This window comes from Felis catus, chromosome F2 (assembly GCF_018350175.1).
Source record: "Felis catus isolate Fca126 chromosome F2, F.catus_Fca126_mat1.0, whole genome shotgun sequence".
Lineage (NCBI taxonomy): Eukaryota > Metazoa > Chordata > Mammalia > Carnivora > Felidae > Felis > Felis catus.
The window spans coordinates 65,944,154-65,964,639 of record NC_058385.1 but is presented as its reverse complement, the minus strand read 5'-3'; the positions used below and the strand labels follow the sequence as shown (position 1 = coordinate 65,964,639).

General features: G+C 43.8%; 1 long non-coding RNA gene and 1 other non-coding gene across 3 annotated transcripts; both read right to left on the bottom strand.

Moving 5' to 3' along the window:
* Nucleotides 1–1,201: 1,201 nt before the first annotated feature.
* LOC102901548 lies at nucleotides 1,202–16,636 on the bottom strand. 2 transcript variants are annotated; one of them, XR_442403.4, is made up of 3 exons: nucleotides 16,322–16,636; nucleotides 9,183–9,313; nucleotides 1,202–1,310 (listed from the first exon to the last, which is right to left on the bottom strand). It is a non-coding gene; the product is annotated as an uncharacterized LOC102901548 (long non-coding RNA). The 2 variants fall into 2 exon arrangements; XR_002739550.2 differs by lacking the exon at nucleotides 1,202–1,310 and adding an exon at nucleotides 3,929–4,294.
* Nucleotides 16,637–18,698: 2,062 nt separating this feature from the next.
* LOC111558631 lies at nucleotides 18,699–18,805 on the bottom strand. The gene has a single exon (XR_002739713.1). It is a non-coding gene; the product is annotated as a U6 spliceosomal RNA (small nuclear RNA).
* Nucleotides 18,806–20,486: the final 1,681 nt, after the last annotated feature.

Sequence of the window (20,486 nt, the reverse complement as noted above, 5' to 3'; positions counted from 1 at the left end):
GGCCTCTGCGGGCTGGGCCTGTGTGACCACACCAGGCAGACGTTCACAAAGCTGGCACTATTTTAAATGCTTTTTATGGCATAAATATTTCTAAAGTGAGAAGCACGCTTCTGTGTGTGTGTGTGTGTGTGTGTGTGTGTGTGTGTGTCTTGTATGTATTGAGTTTCCTAAACTGGGGGTGGACTCATTTACATGGATGTGTGTATTTTTTTTAAATTTATTTTTATTTATTTATTTATTTATTTATTTATTTATTTATTTATTTATTATTTTATTTTATTTTCAATATATGAAGTTTATTGTCAAATTGGTTTCCATACAACACCCAGTGCTCATCCCAAAAGGTGCCCTCCTCAATACCCATCACCCACCCTCCCCTCCCTCCAGGATGTGTGTATTTTATTTTATTTTATTTTATTTTATTTTATTTTTTAACGTTTATTTTTGAGACAGAGAGAGACAAAGCATGAACGGGGGAGGGTCAGAGAGAGAGAGACACAGAATCTGAAACAGGCTCCAGGCTCTGAGCTGTCAGCACAGAGCCCGACGTGGGGCTCGAATTCACGGACCGCGAGATCGTGACCTGAGCCGAAGTCGGACGCTCAACCGACTGAGCCACCCAGGCGCCCCTGGATGCGTGTATTTTAAAACACGGCAGCAGCTCAGCCCGTGTGACTCGGGGGAAGCGAGTGGAGTGTCTGGCAGTCTGCATACACAGAGTCTCCGCTGTCTGTTCGGTGGCCACACCAGGGACTCCTGAGCACGCAGTGCTCCTTCCTGCCCGGTTTGAAGAATGTTTGGTTCATACCTTCCTTGGGAGAGAGAATAGTGCTGTGGCCAGTAGCTTCCATTCCAAGGGCTCCAAATACTTGGGGTTATTGACCAAACTCATGACTCTGCAGCTTTCTTGCCACTTGACCTCAGGCCAAATACTTAACTCTTTTGAACCTCAGTTTTGCCATCTGTAAAACAGGCATATGGTGTCCATCTCCTAGGACTCTTTGAGGATTATAGAGACAAGGGCATGAAAAGAACCCAGCACGGTGCGTGGCATATATTGACCATTCAATAGGTATTGACCACTGTTATCATTCCTGAGTTTAAGAACAGTAACAGAACTTAAAAAGTGACGTGTGTGTAGGTAGTTAATGATCAAAATGGAACGGTACCAAGTATAATATGAATGGATGAATTCCGAGAATGTTTCTCAGTAGTTTATTATCTAATAGTAATGCTTGAGATGAGTTCATCATTTTATAGTTCACAAAGCATTGTCTTACACATAATTCCATTCTAGGAGCACAACAGCCCTGCAAAGTAAGAAGAGCAAGAAATTCATTATCCTGTTTTACAGATTGAAAAACTAGAGGCCCAGAGATTAAACCCAACTTATGTTAATGGGTAACATACTGTGTGACAGTATGTTAGATTTGGGGATAAAAATGGGTAAGAGTTTTTTTCCTGCTCTTTTGAAGAAATTGTGGGTCAGGGGAGCCTAGAGCAGGCTTGTAGGAGGGCGCTGACCTTAAGGTAATGTATCTGTCAGGATAGATCAGGTGATGGTGGCAGAAATAGTAATGATGAATTTCCGTGGCTTAAAAAAAATGAAGATTTATTTCTCATTCATGCTATTGGTCCATCATGGGTCAGCTGGTGGCTCTGCTCCCCTAATTTCACTCCAGACCGGACAGAGAGAGCAGCCTCAGGTTGGATCTTTGCTTCTTGTTGTGGCAGAGGAAAGGATCTGGGATTGGGAGGGTCTCACACCAGCAATCAAATTCTCCACTCATGGGCCAACCTTTTAATATGGTTGCACCCCACCAGAGGGGGCAGCGCAGGAAGTAAAATTCCACTAGGAGCCGAGAAAGCAGGGAGCTGGAAATATTTGGTGAACAGATGAATAAGGACTCCAGGTGGGTAGGCTCTGAAGGATGGCTAGAGATCAGGTGAATATTGGCGAGGTGGGTTTGGTGGGGAGAGTCGAGGGATGAAGAAGATGAAGGGGAGCCCTAAAGACATGGAGGCTGGTGGGGGGATGGGAAGCAGTGGGGGAGGCGAGAAGCTGTGGAAGAGACGGAAGCAGAAATGCACAAGGTGCAAGGGTGGAAATAGTGAGTCTGCCGGTCTGGCTGGAAGAGTCTGATTCAGCTCCTATTGTGTATTAAACGCTGGGGATGCAAAGAAGAAAAAGCATGTTGCTTACCTTTGAACAACCTACGGTCTGATAGAAGAGCTAGATTTTGTACATGGAACAAAGGGAATCAAAATATAAGAACAGCCAGTGCCATTGCCAGGTACTCTTCCAGGATTTGTATGTATTTGAACTCATGTCATCGACATTGTAGCTTAGTGAGGTAGATGCTGTTATTATCCCCATTTTATGGCTGACATAACTGAGGCATGGAATGGCTAATGGATAGCAGAGACGGGCTTCCAATCCAGACACTCTTAGTCCAGTTTCTGTGTTCTTAATCTTAAAGCTTCACTCTACTGGTTTTGTTTGTTTGTTTGTTTGTTTGCTAACTTGTGAGTTGGGGCTGTGCCGATAATCTTGGACGGCAAGTAGTTTTGCCTGGAGATCCAACATGATAGATTGTTATTGGCTGCTTGGAGCTCCATGTTGGGAAGGTTCCCAAGACCAAGCTGGGACTCAGGGAGGAAGGAATGATGTGATTAATTAGTAATGCCTGCCATGGCAGGAGAGGTGGTATTGTCAGCATAATATCTTTGGTAACCCTGGTCTATTTAATGCCTAGAGCAAAGTGGATTGACTCAATTTACTAACAAAGTCAAAGCCAGACAACTGTTTCATTGACTGTTTTCCTCACTTTTCAACCTCTTTTCTTACTTCAAGGCTCTATCATATTTATGGCAGCAGAGGTATTCCTTGTTTGAACAGTTAGCTTTCTTTTCTGGAGATTAATGTTTAAAATATCAAAACTATAACCCTTCAGGCAAACATAACACCTCAATTGTCAAAACAACAAAAATATCAGCCATGGCAAATGTTCAGTCCATTGCTCCCCTGGTGTAGTCATCAGCTGGGGTGGCATGGCAGTGGTAATAATTTAAAAAAGGATTCGAATTGTTGAATCCAATTTCTGTGCAAGGAAGAATCCATCAGCTAACTTAGGGAATTCAGCCATGAGAGAACCCAGCTGTAGCATGCGTCATTAGTGGAATTTCCTGCCTGGAAATGTTGTAGGGCTTTCCTCTGCAGGGAAAGTTCTAGGAATGTTGCCCCCCCCCCCCCAGCTCCCTTTTCTTTTCTTGACTTTTCTTTCCTGGGTACCACTCTGTCTATGCCCAGCCTTTCGTTGCTTTCCTATTATTTCCTGCACATTCCTAGGGATAGATCCCAAATTCAGCTGCACGGAGACATAAAGAGAACTAAGAGCTGAGAGCTCAGATGATAAACAGGTTTCCTCTCCTGGGCCAGCTCTGATCAATTGCTCGTGGCTACCAAAATGCTGAGTTGAGAAGGTTTGCAATGGACTCAGCCTGAGCACATACAGGGATTTATCAGTGATGTGTCTGCCGTGAGTGTGGATGAGGGACGGTAATGTCTGTAGGCTTCTACCGGGCCTGCCGGGATGGAAAGCCCGCACTGTTCCTACAGATGTGAGAGAGTGAGCTTGGGGTCCGGTCTGAGGAAATGCTCGTTCAAGTCCTGTCTCTTCTCTTTCTGTGTGAATCTTGGATTCACTCGAGGAAAATTCGAGTAAAAATGATCCTCCTTATGGAGTGCTTATGAGTGTTGTAGGGATGACGCACATCCAGTCAATAAATATTTGTGAAGCACGCTGTAGGTTGCTGGAGGTACGATGAGGGGTACGCCATGGACGTGGTTCCTGCCCGCACAGAGCTTATAGTCTAGTGGGGGATATATTTGTTTTCTATTACTGTAACAAATTATCAGAAATTTAGAGGCTTTGAAAGTACACATTTTTATATCACATTTCCTGTGGGTTAAGGGTCTGGACACAGCTTAGCTGGCTCCTCTGCTCAGGGTCTTGTAAGGTTGCAATCAAGGTGTCCCCTGGGTTCGTTCTGATCTGGAAGCTTGATTGGAGGAAAGTCTGCTTCCAAGCTTCTTCAGCTTGCTGGAGGAGTTGACTTTCTTATCACGGTAAGACTGTGGGCCTCGGTTTTGGCTGGCCGTCAGCTGCATTCCATCTGCAGGCCATAGAGGCCGCCCGTGATAACGGGGGCCTACTTGCAGCTCCTTGCCACGGCGGCTTCTTCAACACGGCTTGACTTCATCAAGCCAGCCAGCAGAGTCTCCTGCTCCAGTCTGCCGAGATGGAGTGTTATGTAAGCTAATACAGCCTTGGGGGTGATATCCCTTGACCTTGGCTATTCTACTGATTAGAAGCAAGTCACAGGTCCTGGATATATAGTCAAGGGGCAAGGGATTATACCAAGGCATAGAAAACTGGAAGTGGGAGTCATTGGGGTCTCTCTACCACAGAGATGTGCAAACAAGAGTTCATTTATAAGAGAGAGTGTGTATACAAGGGAGACGTATACACAAGAATAACAATAGTGTCATAATTGCTTAGAGTATAGGAAAGTACATATTGGGGGCACTCAAAGAGTGTCAGGGTTGTTAGGACTTTGTGGAGGAAGTGATTAAAAAAATTTTTTTATTATGTTTATTTATTTCAGAGAGAGAGAGAGAGAGAGAGAGAGAGCGAGAACAAGCAGTGGGGAGGAAGAGAGAGGGAGACACCGAATCCGAAGCAGGCTCCAGGCTCTGAGCTGTCAGCACAGAGCCTGATGTGGGGCTCAAACTCACTCACCGTGAGATCATGACCTGAAACAAAGTCTGACACTTTACTGACTGAGCCACCCAGGCACCCCATGGGAAGTGACTTTTTAAGCTGAGAACCAAAGGATGACTGAAGTTAGCCATATCCTAATATACTATCCAGATGTTACTTCTTTTCATTACCATGTACCACCCAGAATTGTATCAAGTCTTCAGAGAAGGTCTTTCCAGCACTTACAGCGAGACCCTTTTCAGACTTGCTCTGGGATCTTTCGTTAATGCACCCCAAAGAGCATCAACTCCTGGGCCCAAGTGTCACCAGATGGCAAGGAGAGGAGTACCAGGAGCACCAGGCTGAGTGGGTGATGGTGGGTCAGGAATGGGGTTCTAGGGATTCTCTGTGCAGCTAGCGTCAGTTCCCACTGATCATCCCTCGGAAGGAAGGGAAGCTGATGAGGGGCTCTAGGACAGAATGAGGAAACCCCTCTCGGTTTCAGATTGGGCCTATGGTTGAAGAATCGATGGCCGAACCAAAGCTTTTCCCATTCCGTGTAGATCTCTTTAGAAATAATGAGAGCATTGACAGTTGTCATCCAAAGTCTGGTTCCAATTTGTTAAGCTTTTAGTAGACCTTACTTGCTATTATTGAGAATAATGCATCAGGTATTTAATGCATCAGCTGTGACAGGTAACAGCTAAGCCCTAAGTGCTTGAGCTGGATTATCTATCTCAAGAAGAAGCTTTCTCCGTGGCTTCTAACTCATGAAATTCTGCTGGCCAGATTGTCTTCCCTTTTCCTTGCTGCCTATTAAAATTCTCCTCATCCTACATGCTGCATCTGAAGTCCCACCCCTTCTCAGAAACTGGCCATGAGCACTCCAGTGCATATGATCCCTACTGATAAGTTTATCACCCCCTTACCCTCTGTCTTCCATCACCTGTAAGGAGAATCATAGCATTCGGGAGCTCTGTCTCACCTGTCGCTTTCTAGATGTACTTCTACCTTATGATCCGTCCCCGCCAGACGGTCTGACCACAATCAACCTGGTCTCTGTCTACAATTCCTGCATCCCTCTGCTCCATCCCGGGCAGTGCAGACAGACTGGATTTTCTAAAGTTCCACCTTGGTTGTGTCACTTTATTATCACTCAAAAACTTCTAGTATCTAATCTGTAATCCACACCAATTTCCCTTTGTTTCCCCCCAACTGTGGAGCTTGGACTCACGATCCCAAGATCAAGAGTCACATGTTCTACCAACCAAGCCAGCCCGGTGTCCTTAGCCCACACCAGCTTCACTTCTTGGAGTTTACCCCAGACATATCTGCCCATGTGTGAAATCACAACTGCTGTTCATACTGAGTGCTGTATCACTGGCAGTAGCAGCAAATCTGAAGCAACCAGCATATTCATCAATAAGGGCTTGGCTAATAAGGGCTGGAACATTTTAACTGTGGTTTTTAAGCCTGGTTGCACTTTCAGGTCACCTGGGTGTGGTATATTAGGATGATCTGAAAGTCTCTGCCACTTCTCCCATTGAGAGGTAGAGTCTAATTCCCCCTCTCTGAAACAGGGATAGTCTCTTGTTTAGGGACTTGCTCAACCAATAGAAGGGGATCAAATAGGTCGTCTGAGATCTCAAAGGCTAAGTTTTAAGAAGCTTTGTAGCTTTTGCGTTGACTCTTGGAACTTAAGCTCTGGGGTGAGCCAGCTGCCATTGTAAGACATCTGACTAGCCTGAGACCGCCATACTTTGAGGAAGCCCAAACCAGCTGCATGAAGACAGGCGGTGGGTGGAGAGGGAGGAAGGGAGGGAGGGAGGGAGGGAGGGAGAAGGAAGGAAGGAAGGAAGGAAAGAAAGAAAGAAAGAAAGAAAGAAAGAAAGAAAGAAAGAAAGAAAGAAGAGAGAGAGACAGAGACAGAGAGAGAGAGAGGTCCATTCAGCCCCAGCTGTTACAGCCATCCTAGCCCAGGCACTAGGCATGTGAGTCAGGAATCGTTTTTAGATATTTCAGCCTCTGCAGATATGATGTGGATAGTAACCAAGCATTCCAACTGATGTCAAAATCAAAGCCCCAGATACACGGCTCTAATCAAACCATTCCTGCCATCTCCCAGCCATCCAAGTCACCCCACCAAAGCCCCCCATCACTGTGGAGCAGAGACAAGCTGTCCCCACTGTGCCCTACAAGAATTCTTGCCCCCCCCCAAATTGTGAGCATAACAAAATGGTCATTGTTTTATGCTTCTAACCTTTGAGGTGATTTATTGCAGAGAAAAAGATAACTGGAACTCCTGGGGATCTTTCAAAATCTCCCTAGGCCATTCCGATGAACAACCATGAGAAGAATCACCAGTCCATAAAATTAAATGCTATGTATCCATTTGAAATGAATAAAGAAGCTCTCTTTGGAGATGCCTGGCTGGCTCAGTTGGTAAAGCATAGGACTCTTGGTCTTGGGGTTGCGAGTTCGAGTCCCACGTTGGGTGTAGAGATTATTAAAAAATATAAATAAACTTTTTAAAAAGCTCTCACTGTCTTGCTCTGGTGTGATATCCAACTTATATTGCTGAGTAGTAGTTAGAAAGTCACCAAGACAATTTTTATACTATGTTACCATGTGTGTAAAGGAATTATGTAGGCATGGATTATGTCTGAAATAATATATAAGAAAGTGGTAAGTAACATTTGTTGGTCCCATAAAGGGGAACTGGATGGCTGGTGATCCGAGGAAAAACTCTTTATACCCGATGATAGCTTTCATATTTTAAAACATGTAAATGTACCAATTTAAGGTTAAAGAAATGCTGCCTGTCGCTTACCAAATTCTTTAGCCTGATCCGACCTCAACCTCCTCAACCTTCATTTCTGGGCTTATTATTCACTCCTCTTATTTTACGCTAAAAACTGGTTATGTTAAGCCGAATAATGCCCCCAGTCTCCCAAGTTGTCCTGATTCCTGGAAACTGGGAGTGTTATACAACAAAGAAGACTTTGCAGATGTGATCCAATTCAGTAGCTTGGGATGAGGACGTAATCCTGGATGATGTGAGTGGGTGCAGGGTAATCGCAAGGGCTCTAGTGAGTGAGAGAGGGAAGCAGAAGTCAGAGAAGGAGATCTGGGGAAGGAAGTAGAGGTCACAGGGATGTGACTGCTGACTTTGAAGATGAAGGAACGGGGACCCTCTGAGGCAGGGGATGTGGGTGGCCTCTGGGAGATGGAAAAGGCGAGAAGACAGATCCTTTCCTCCAGAACAAACACAGCGCCTTGAGTTTAGCCTAGTGAGACCCATTTCAGACGTGTGACCTCTAGAACTGTAAGATAATAAATTTATGATGTTTTAAACCACTAAATTTGTGGTAATTTGTAACAGCAGCCATAGGAAATGGACACACTGGTGTTTCTCCAGATGGTGTTCAGAGAAATAGGCCTTTTGAGGGAATATTAGTGAAAATAATAAAAAGGTTCTCCAAAGCAAAAAAAAAAAAGACAATGAGTTATAATAGTTTTTAGACACTTTTGTTTTTAGAGAGAGCATGCGAATGGGGGCAGGACATAGAGGGAGAGACAGAGAGAGAGAGAGAGAGAGAGAGAGGGAGAGGGAGAGAGAGGGAGAGAGAATCTTAAGCAGGCTCCATGCTCAGCCCAACATAGGGTTCCATCCCACCTCCCTGGGATCATGACCTGAGCCAAAATCAAGAGCCAGATGCCCAACCAACAGAGACACCCAGGCCCCCCAACAAATTGTTATCGTTTTTAATCAAGTTAAATGAGGTATAATTTACACACAAAATGTACAGCAAAATGTTTACATTCTGTGTACAGGTCAATGAATTTGACGCATACGTACATCCATGTAACCTACCATCCCAATCAAGATATAGAACATGTACGTTACCCCAAAATGTTTTCTTGTGCCCCTCCCTATCCCCACCACCTGTCTCAAGTAACCACTAACTTGCTTTTTTCACTAGACAAATTATTTTTTCTTAAGTTTATTTATTTTGACAGAGAGAGAGAGAGAGAGAGAGAGAGAGAGAGCATGCATGCATGAGCAGAGAAGGGCAGAGAGAGAGAGAGAGGGAGAGGGAGAGAGAGAATCCCAAGCAGGCTCCCTGCTGTCAGTGTGGAGCCTGATATGGGGCTCGATCCCACGGACTGTGACATCATGACCTGAGCCAAAATCAAGAGTCAGACGCTGAACCGACTGAACCACCCAGGCACCCCTAGACAAATTATTTTTAACTGCAGGGCTTCTCAGGATCTTTAATATGTCAAGAGAATTGTGAGACATGCTGTGACAGGGGGTTGAATCTCCAGACTTTTCTGATCATGGACCCTTTCGTTCTGGAACAGCTCACAGGATGATGGGCTGTCACAACACACCTGAAAAAATGCTTTCCTGCTCACCTGCTCAGCTCAGGCATTTCCTCCCTCGTTCAGTGCCCATCTCTATCTTTCAGAAATGTTCTCATGGTCGAGTGCCTCCATGGAGTAGACGTTTCTCTCTGCTAAGTCTTGTATTCTTTGTTCCATATCTCCTGTAGCACGCACATGGCATAATGGTTAATATTATAGCAATATTATATTTGCATTATAGATACATGGTCATATAGTCTTTTCTGAGGGCAATGGGTGCTATTTGCTTTACTATTACATGATTACCAGGAAATGCTCAAGTGTTCATCAGGGAGTCAAAGAAGATATGCTCCAAGGTAACTCTCAAGCTGCCCTAGATTTGGAGCCTTCACTTGCTAAAACATTTTTAAACTCCGCTTCACTAACCCATCACTGTGTGAGTTTAATAGGCTATGGTGAATGACTCCCTCATCTTCTTACCCCACATCCAGCCCCCACACATTCCTGAGTACTGCGGATTTGACTTCTGAATGGTCTCTCCCATCCTTAGCTTCCTTTCTATGCCCTCTGCCACTGCCCTCGTCCAAGTTCTTATCATGTCGCACCTGCATTATTACAATGGCCTCCTGGCCATTTCCCATTTCCCATCCTCAGCCTTGTTCCTCCTCTCGTCTGTGTTCCATTGTAATGCCAGGATCCTGATCTTGTTCTTCTGCCTAAACACCTGAACACAGTTGCCCACGGTTTATAAGATCACGTGGGAAGGGCTAGCGTGGCAAACACGGCCCTCCCCACGTGGGACCTTTGCCTCTTAAGCTTCACCTGCTGTTCTGCTTTTCCACGTACCCTCCATTGCAGTGACTGTGGCTCCGCACAGCTTCACGGATACACTATGCCCTTTCAAGATGCCACGCTGTTCCTTCAACGTGGGATGCCCTTCCCCTTCTCCATCTGGCAAATGTCTCGTCATTGGAAGACCATTCCAAATATCACCCCAGGAAGACTTCTCATCTTCCCAAGGTGCAGTGAAAACTTCTGCTTCATTACCCGTCAGTGGTAACTGTATACACGTCTTTGGCAGAGCTCGTGTCTAATTGCATCACAATTATAATGTATTGGTTTAGATACTGTCTCCCTCACTATAATATGAATCGTGTGAAACACAAATGACCCCCTTTATCCTTGCATCCCCAGCTCTTAGCACAGTGCCTAGCAAAACATATCTGTGACTAATAACGGCTAACGCTTAATGAGCTTTTACTATGTGCCTGGGCACTGCACTAAGTATCTTTGTGGGTGAGCTTGATTATTTCACTTATTTCTCACACAGCCCTGTGAGGAACATTGTGTTAATGTTTCTGTTTTGCAGCAGAGAAAAATGAGCCTTGGCATAGTTAGAAACTTTCTGGTACAGCTATTTCTGTGTGTTTCATAAAACTGGTAACTGGTAGAACTTCTACTGGAACCTGGATTTATCCACTTGTTGTCCTTTTTTGTTTAAAAACTCTTTGTTTATTTATTTATTTTGAGAGACAGAGAGAAAGAGAGAGAGAGAGAGAGAGAGAGAGAGAGAGAGAGAAGGGGAGGGACAGAGACAGAGAGGGAGAGAATCCCAAGAAGGCTCTGCACTGTCAGTGCAGAGCCCAGGGCGGGGCTTGATCCCACCAACTGTGAGATCATGATGCCAGTCAAAATCAAGAGTCAGATGCTTAACCAACTGAGCCACCCAGATGCCCCTATCCATTTTTTTTCTCCTAATATGAGCTATTAGTATTCCCTGAATGAATGTTTAAATAAATGAATGAATACATGAACACAGTTATTTGAATATTTAAAATGTGTATCTTCAAGCAGCAGACCAGGACCATTTCCTTGGCTTGGTAAAGGGAGAGGAAGCCTCTGGGCAGAGGCGTTAACACGAGCAGAGCCTGAAGAGAAGGGGTGCAGACTCAGAGAAGTGAGAACACGTACCCCAGGATGCAGAGTAGTAAGTGGCCGAGTCAGGATTTGAACTCATGTAGGTTTCCAGTATGGGGTCCCTGAAGCTTGGCTTCTGTTTCCAGCAGCCCCCATCTCCAGGGAAATTCCAACACTAAGCATTTCTGGTTGTAGGTTCAAGCAGTCAAGAGGGAGCCCCCTGTTCCCTGGGGAAGGCCGCTCCTATCTTCACTGCCAACCCCCCACTCTCTCCTTGTCTCCACTTGATGCTGAACATGGCTGGAGAAAGACAGCTGCTGTGTCACCAGGAAGAATCAGTGCTACTTAACAAGCACACGCTTCCCTGGTCTGTTCACTCTTCCAGACGTTTCAAACCCTACCCTCTCTGCTATACCTCTAGTATTCTCTCTCTCTCTCTCAACTCATGAACTTGACTCCTATTACAAGGAGAATTCTTAAACCCTACAGGAAACCTCTGGGAGCTTTGCTGCTTTATTTACCAGCTTACCCACATTGGGCACATGTGTTCTACCTTCCCTCATATTAGTGGTCAGACTCTATACACCCCTACTGGACTGGCCTCTGTTGTGTCCTCTGTCTCGTCCTCTTCCACTGATGAGAACATACATCATCAGCAATTCTTCCCTCTCCCTCGATCAATCATCAATGGGTCACTCTCGTCCACATACACACATGCTGTAATTTCTGCTCCCTGGGGCTTTGCATGTGCCGTTCCCTTTCCTTGCCATGCTGTTCCAGGAAATATTTGCAAAGCTTGTCTCTGTTTCCTTTGGATCTTTGCACAAGTATCCTCTCCTGACCATGATGTTGAAGAGTGCAAAAACTGCAGAGCTACGATCTCCTTTACTTTTGGAAGTAAAAAGAAGGAAAAATGTGAAAACAAAGGAAAGATTTAAATTTTTTTTAAAAAGTGCAAAAATGTCACCCTCCCTATCCTGTTTTAATTTTTCTTCATAGTATTTACCACCACCTGACGTGCTATAGACTATCCATTTGATCTTCCAGGGCAGGGTTTTTTTCTTTTTCTTTTTCTTTTTCTTTTTCTTTTTCTTTTTCTTTTTCTTTTTCTTTCTTTTTCTTTTTCTTTTTCTTTTTCTTTTTCTTTTTCTTTTTCTTTTTCTTTTTCTTTTTCTTTTTCTTTTCCATTGCTGTATCTCAGCATCTAGAACAATGTCTGGCATACAACAGACCCTAATGAATGTTTGTGTAGAAAGACGGCTTCAGTGACTTCCCTTCTCTGACATCCCTGCTGGTTGGTAGCAATGGTGTGATTTTTCCTTACAAAGAGGGACAGCTATTCAGAAGGATATTACCACCCACCTCTTTCACTCAGAAGTTCTTAGAGCAGAGCTTCTTAAACTTTGATGTGCATTTGAATTGCCTGGGAATCTTGTTAAAATTCAGCTTCTGAATTTCTAACCAGCAGCCAGGTAGGTCATGTAGATGCTGGCGATCCAGACCACACATTGAGTGGCAAGGCTGCTCTGCTCATCTTAAGCATGGTTCTGTTTTCTTTTTTTAAGAAATGGAGCGAGTGTACATATTTGCATAGCATATTTACATATTTACAGTGTAAACATGACCCTGAGTTCAAGCAGTTCTGGGGTCAGTGCAGCCATAGCTGCAGGATACTACATTTGTGCCGAGTTTCATCCATCATTATACATGCCACGGGAAGAACTGTTTGTAGTCTGTTGAATGATGACTGTCTGTTGTTCTGGGCAGATTTAGTTTTGTTTGGTTTTGGGGTGTGTGTGTGTGTGTGTGTGTGTGTGTGTGTGCAAGAATATTGTTATTGATGCTAATAAGTTTCCTGGCAATTGTCTGTTGCAATTTGCCATGTTTTGGCATGAAATCAGTACAAAGACAAGTCCTGTCTTTCTGCTCAGGTTATTATTACATCACTTTCCTTCTGTCCAGAGAACAATGTGGAGTGCTTCCTATGATAATCACCGGCATCAATTAGTTTTAAAATCACAGTCAGGGACTCCCCACGCGGAGTGTACAGTTTGTGTGTGCCACAAAGGGACCCGGCTGGGGAAGGGCAAGTGGAGACTGAAAACCAGTCAGCACCCCTTTGCCAGGTCAGGTGCTTTGGCTGGAGTTGCAATGCCTTCTTCACCGAGAGGGGGCGCCTTTTTGCAACTTGAATGAAACTACCTGATGTTTGCTAACTGGTCCTAAAGCTAGAGAGAGCTACAAAGGCAAATAGAGGGCGCTAAGCACAGCACTCTGGTTTTAGGCAAGTGGAGGTACAGGGGGCCACAGTACTTGTCCGGGTTCTTATCGGCATCAGCATGTAACATTTATTGAGGTCTTATGATGCACAAGGCGCTGAACCAATTGTTGTACATACATTGTCTCATTTGTCCCCTACAATGACAACCCCCCAAATTAAGTATTATTATTATTTATGTCATCCTTGCTTATAGAGATGTAAAACTTGGAGAGGTTAAGTGACTTGCCTAGGGTCACGAAGCTACGTTAAGTGTATTTTTACAAAATGTGCATCATGATTCTCAGGTGAGTATTAAATGATCACATGTCAAAGATTTTTAGTCTTTAATTTGTGTGAGAACCAGTAGGATATTAAAGCTTACGCAAAGAGCATTAGAGAATTTAGGTATATGCAGATGATTTAACAAAGAAATACAAGGAAAGCCTGGTAGCCTAGATAATGCCTCCCCACCCTCCAAAGATGTCCACATCCCGATGCTAGAACTTGTGAATACGTCTCCTTAAAGGTAAAAAGAACTTCACAGATGTAATTAAGTTGTAGATTTCGAGATGGGGAGATTATTCTGGATTATCTGGTAGTGCAGTGTCATCACAAGCATCCTTATACAAGGGAGGCAGGAGTGTCCGAGTGAGAGACAGAAGAGCGAAAGCAGAGGTGGAGTGATGCGCTTTGAGGATGGAGGAAGGGGCCACAAGCTACAGAATGTAGGTGACCCTGGAGGCTGGAAAAGGCAAGGAAACACATCCTCTTGTAGAGCCCCCAGAAGAAACCAACCCTGCTGGCACTTGATTTTAGCCCATGAACCTGATTTTGGACTTCTGACTTCTAGAACTAAGATTAGTTTATGTTGTTTTAAGCCCTACGATGTGGTAAATTATCATAGCAGCAGCAGGAAATCAATACAGAAATATTACTGGATTAGATGGAAAGCTGGTTAATGTCCAACAGGGCCATAAACCATAACCCTTGGAACCAATTCTACCACCAGAGTTAAATTATTTGCATCTTAACTGGACCAAAATTTACAAGTTAACCTCTGCCCCTACAGAAACGAAAATTGCCTACTCAGTAGAAAGTCAAGTCCAAAAACTGCACCAAAAGAACACCCAGGAACCTCTTCTGCATATTCCCAAATTTAGGATGCTGTTCTAGAGAGCTACGAAGTGGAGCAGCTAGGATTTGAACCAGGTTCTTCCAAGTGCAGGGCTTATGCTCTTAATTATTAATGGACATACCTTCTCACTAGCATTAGTTGGTAGAGTAGCAAGGCAGTCTGGGACAAAGAAAATTGTGCACAGAAACTGAGAACACAGCTCAAAGATTGCCAAGGTGAATTTACCAACTCATTCATGGTGCTTTGCCTGAACCAAGGACTCATTCCCTTCCTTGTGCCGGTGGTGGGAATTCCTGCTCTAGGGCTGTCTGTCTGGCTCAGTCTGTAGAGCATGCAATTCTTGATCTCAGGGTTGTGAGTTTAAGCTCCATATTGCATGTAGAGATTTGACTAAAAACAAAATCTTAAATAAATTCCTGCTCTAGCTCCCTGAGAACTTAGCATCAAATTTTTAACAGGTGGTTTAGATAGGTTCCCGGTTGGCATAACTTGAGAGATGCAGTGCAAAGCTTGAATCCGCAACCCCCACCCGCCCACCTTGCTCAGGAGAAAAGGTCCCTGAAAGTCCCTTCTTTAAAAATATATTATGTGGTTAGGCATCATGGCACCTTGCCTAGTAAATGCTTGATAAAAGCTTGACTTGCATGTGGTTTGGGGGAAGGGAGAGGTGAAAACTTTGGGGTCGGGGAAGAGCTAGCAGGAGCAAATGAGTTCTTGGCACTGGCATGGTACTTCTAAGAGATGGTGCAGTGAAGGTCCCAACTGAGGTTAGGAACTTTCATAGGGAAGTTGGACCTGTGGTTGGACAGGTGAAGTGTGGCCAGTGTCTTGAAAGAGGGCTGGAAAATGTAAGTTTACCTTTTAAGGCAATTATTCTAGACACTGATTAAGTCTTAGAACAAACTGGGGAGAATTAAGAAATACTAGTTCACTGACCCTACATGAGTTTTCTAGGGTTGCCATGACAAAGTACCACAAAGTAGGTAAGCAAAAACTTACTTTCTCATAGTTTTGAAGGCTAGAAGTTCAAGATAAGTTTTGTTTTTTTTTAAATTTTTAAAGTTTATTTACTTATTTTGAGAGAGAGAGAGAGAGCATGCACGAGCAGGGGAGGGAAAGAAAGAGAGGGGGAGAGAGAGAGTCCCAAGCAAGTTCCATGCTCAGCACAATGCGGGGCTCATATTAGACACTTTCTTGAGGTTTCTTTCAGTTCTAAGATTTCTTATTCTGGAGGCAGTTGTAAGGTTAGTTTACGGTGGTGCTGAGTGTTGGAGGAGACAGGAGGAGAGTCACTTGGCGCTAATGGCCACCACTGCAGCCAGCCCAGCCCCCACCACCATTATCACCATTAGCAGCATCACCAACACCACTAGGTCCGCCACCACGTTAAATGTTTATTTATTTTGAGAGAGAGGAAGAGCCTGCACACGAGTGGGGAAGGGGCAGACAAAGAAGGACAGAGAGAATCCCAAGCAGGCTCCATGCTGTTTGCACAAAGCCTGCTGCAGGGCTCAATCCCACAAACCGTGAGATCATGACCTGAGCCAAAACCAAGAGTTGCAGTCTTCACCGACTGAGCCACCCACGTGCCCCTTCACCACCATTATTACAAGCATCATCACCATTGCCAGTGCTGTCTCTATGCCTGCTGCCATCGCCCCTCTGCCACAGGCATCAGCACATCGTCATGGAGAGCACCTCCGTCAAACTACCATCCCACGTGCCTGTGCTCCATATTTCCCCTTCCAAGGGACTGAAATGCTCCAGTTTAAGGGTGGGGCATGACCCTTCTTTTAATTTTTTCATTTAGGACTCGGCAGTAAACAGTGACATAACATAAACCTAACTAAACATGGATTGAGCAAAACAGAAACTTACTGGCTCGTGGAAGTGAGAAGACCAAGGGCAGCTCTGGCTTCAGGCATGGCAAGATTCAGGGCTCCCAGATATAATCACGTGTCTCTGCCTGCCGCATGCTTTGTGCTCTGTTGGCTCGGTCTCAGGCTCCCTGAGGGGGTAAGATGGCAGGTCTAGCCTCTTGTGTCCTCTCAGATTTCTGGTACAATAAGAAAGAAAGGCATAGCATTCAATAATTCAAAAAATACTTATTGAGGGGCTACTACATGTCAAGGGCTCCTCTACGTGCTGGGGATGTAGAGAGAAAGAGGTAGAAGAGCTTTGGGTCATCCTGGGGCTTTCACACGAGAGCCCTTGGGGGCTCTGATTGGACTGTCTTTGGACACGTGTTGTCTGTGGACGAATCACTGTAGCCAGGAGTATGTGATACGCTAATTGGCTTGGACTGGGTCACGTGCCCCACTTACCAAATGCCAGTTACTTTTTGAGTGTCGGGCACTCAGTCATAGTGATATTTGTGGTGTGCTCCCAGGGCATAACCCAGGGACTTGCATAATAATAAGCAAATGAGAAATGACATGAAACCAGTGAACAACTGAGTAAGCAAAAGAGAGAAAGCGTGATAGGCAAATGTAAAAAACACATTAAAAGCGGACAGATCTGAACAAGTCAAACCATACAATGATGGCCATCAGTTGCCAGAGAACAGATATAGTATTCACTGTAGATTATTTGCCACAAATACTTGCGCTGTGTTTTTCTTATCAGGATAAGAAAATCCTGCTCATTATTCTGGGCAGCATTAGAAACAAAAGGAAACTTACTTGTAGTTACTTTCAGAGTTGCCCTTGGGGCCAATAAAACCCAGGGTCACTCTGGGTCTAGCACTTTGAGGAGCTCGTGAAAGAAGAATTGGAGACAGCTCACAGCTGGCAGCTAAAATATGTTGATGTCATTATGTAAATGTCTGCTACCTTCACTTTTCCTCTTTCACTGTCTCTGCCTGCTATGGGCGCCTGGGAAACATTTCTCCCCAGTGCCTGGTGTTCTCGGGCAAAGCTTTCAATTCCTTTGATAGAGGCTGCCCTCTGTGTTCCTTTTATGCATATTTCAATTGGTAAAAAAAAAAAAAGTACAAGTGAAGAAAAAAGTCTAGAAGAAAAATTTACACCTCTAAAACTTAGCATGTATAAGAGCCTTTCACCGGTCCTGGATTCTAAAAGTTTGGTTCCATCTATCTTGTACAACACCTAGATGGGTCAGCACTTGAAGGAATGTGTGTGATTTTAGTCATTCCGCCACTCAAGGAAGGACATGTAGAGGACACATCAGAAGGGGCAAACTAAATTATTAAGAGGAATCTACATCTGAGCAAGAGCTCAAAAGGTATGGATTCAAGTATGGAAAGACCAAAGCTTTGAAGAAATAAGCAAATGCTATGAATTCACGAAAGACATAGAAAATATGTCTGTAAATAAACTTGTTGACCAAATTTCAATGGACCCAAATAAGAGGGGCACCCATGAAGTTTCAAAGGGCTAAAAGAATTACAAATATTGAGTGTGAGTGTTTTAAACAATGGAGATAAACACATGAAATTCAGTGACTTTAGAAGGAACAGTGTTTGAAAAGATAAAGTCCTTAAGAATTTGCGTAAATTCATGGACGACAGACCAAGAGTGAATCTCCCGACCCTGGAGGACTGTCTAGATGAAGCCCTGCCAACAAAGGACAATCGCGTCCACCCTCAATGCTTCTGTCAGAGATGGAGCGTAAGACAAGTGCGCAGAAGGATCACGGGCAGGCTCGGGACAGCTCCCAGCAATGCTTTGAGAATAAACAAGGAGATCTGCTGATTATTTGAGGGTTTGGGTTTTTTGTTTTGTTTTTGTTTTGACACGGAGGGTTATCATTAGAGTTAACACCATGAATAAATGATTAAGCAAATGATAAATGAAAATGACGAATAGAGGGCTTTTTGTAACTTTTAATTTTGAAATAACTATAGACTCATAGGAAGTTGCGAAAAATAGCACAGTCACATATGTCCTTCACCCAGCTTCCCCTAATGGTGATAACAAGCTGTAGTATGATATCAAAACCAGGACATTGACATTAGTATATTACCGTTAACTAGACTACAGACCTCATTTTGTTTTTATAATTTTTTTGATTTTATATATAGTTTATTATGAAGATGACATTGCCACAAATGTATTTTATAAATTATAATGAGTATGTCAAAGTCTGCTATAAATTTTTTATTCCTCACCACCAAAGAACAAAAACCCTATGAGCTGTGGCTAAGAAAGTAATCATTGTTATAATCCATTCTGGATTCTTATTCCTCCAAATTTTATTAACCCTCCTTGATACGCTTTACACCACTTGCGTACTAAAACATATGGAACGTTTCATGAATTTGCGTGTCATCCTTGCACGGGGGCCATGCTAATCTTCTCTGTATCGTTCCAATTTTAGTATATGTGCGGCCGAAGCGAGCACATTTTATAATTTTTTTAAAACTAGGCTTCATGCCCAGGGTGGAGCCCACCATGGGGCTTGAACTCACAGCCCTGAGATCAAGACCTAGGCTGAGATCAAGAGTCAGACACTTAACCGACCTAGCCACCCAGGTGCCCTTGTTTTTATCATTTTTGAAGACTGCATTCATTTGTGTGTGTCCGAGTCTATGTAATTGTATTTCGTGAATAGATTCATATAACTACTATCACAATCAAGACACAGAGCCGCTTTGTCACCATGGAAGAACTCCTTCATGCTACCTCTTGTATTCCCACTTTCCTATCCTTTCCCTCCCCTGGCAACCATCAATCTACTCTCCATTTCCATGCGGGGGTTTTGGGTCATTTTTTTATAATGTTACAGAAGTAGAGTCATACTTCAAAAGGTATGCAACTTTTACAGACTGACTTATTTCATTAAGCATAATGCCCTCGAGGATCATTCAGGTTGTCGCACGTACCAATACTTCATTTTTCTTGTTGAGCAGTATTCCATCCTTGTGCATGTCTCAGAGTTTGCTCTACCACTCACCCAGAAAAGAACATTGCAATTGTTTTCAGTATTTTGCTAGTTTAAATAAAGCTGCTATGAACATTTGTGTACATGTTTCTGCATGAATATAAGTTTTCATTTCTCTGGGATACATGCCCAAGGAGTGTGATTACTGGGTTATACGGTAAGCGCATGTTTGGTTTTATAAGAAACTGCCAAACTGTTTCCCATAGTGGTTGTACCATTTTACGTTGCCGTTAGCGATGCCTCAGAGATCCAGTTTCTCTGTGTCCTCACCAGCTTTTGATACTATCACTATTTTTTTTATTTTAGCTATTTGAATAGGTGTGTAGGGATATATAATTGTGGTTTTAATTTGCGTTTTCTTAATGGCTACTGATGTTCAATAGCTTTTCTTGTGCTTACTTGCCATCTGTAACTCCTCTCTTTTGCAATATTTGTTCATGTGTTTGGGCCATTTTCTTATTTGATTCTTTGCTTTTATAGTGTTGAGTTTTGAGAGGCCTTTATATAGTTTTCATACAAGGCATTCATCAGATATGTGACTTGCAAATATTTTCTCCCACGCTGTAGTTTATTTGTTTATCCTCTAAACAGGGTCCTTCGCAGCACAAAACGAGTGGAGGTTTTAAATTCCCATTTAGAAAAGCCTGACCTCTACTTGAGAGTGCTGGACACGGTCACTCCATTGGTTGCTGCTCCTGAGGGCAGATCATGGGTCTCATTCCCATTTAGGTGTGCTCCTTCAGCTTTAAAATGGCTGACCCTCCACCCCCCATGCCCCCGCCCCCCAGGGGTTAACTCTATTCAGTGGCCACAAATCAGTGTTTTTCAGAACATCACAAAAAGATGAGCTGTGAAAGAGTGGTCCACCACTGAGAGAACGGTTCAAAGGGCATGTCCTCACTGATCCAGGAAGTGAGTCTGGAGCATCATCCCTTCTTAGAAAACTGGAAAATGCACCATCACCAGTATGGAGTGATGAAAGCCAGCATTCCTAATGTCAGGAGAGTTCTCAGGCCATTTCACCACAACATCAAGTAACAAACAGACTTGAATTCATTCAGTGGATTTAGCCAAAGAAGAGGGCCAAAATACACATGGAATTCAAAACCCGAAATAATCTCCAGTTTGAGTCATCCAATGC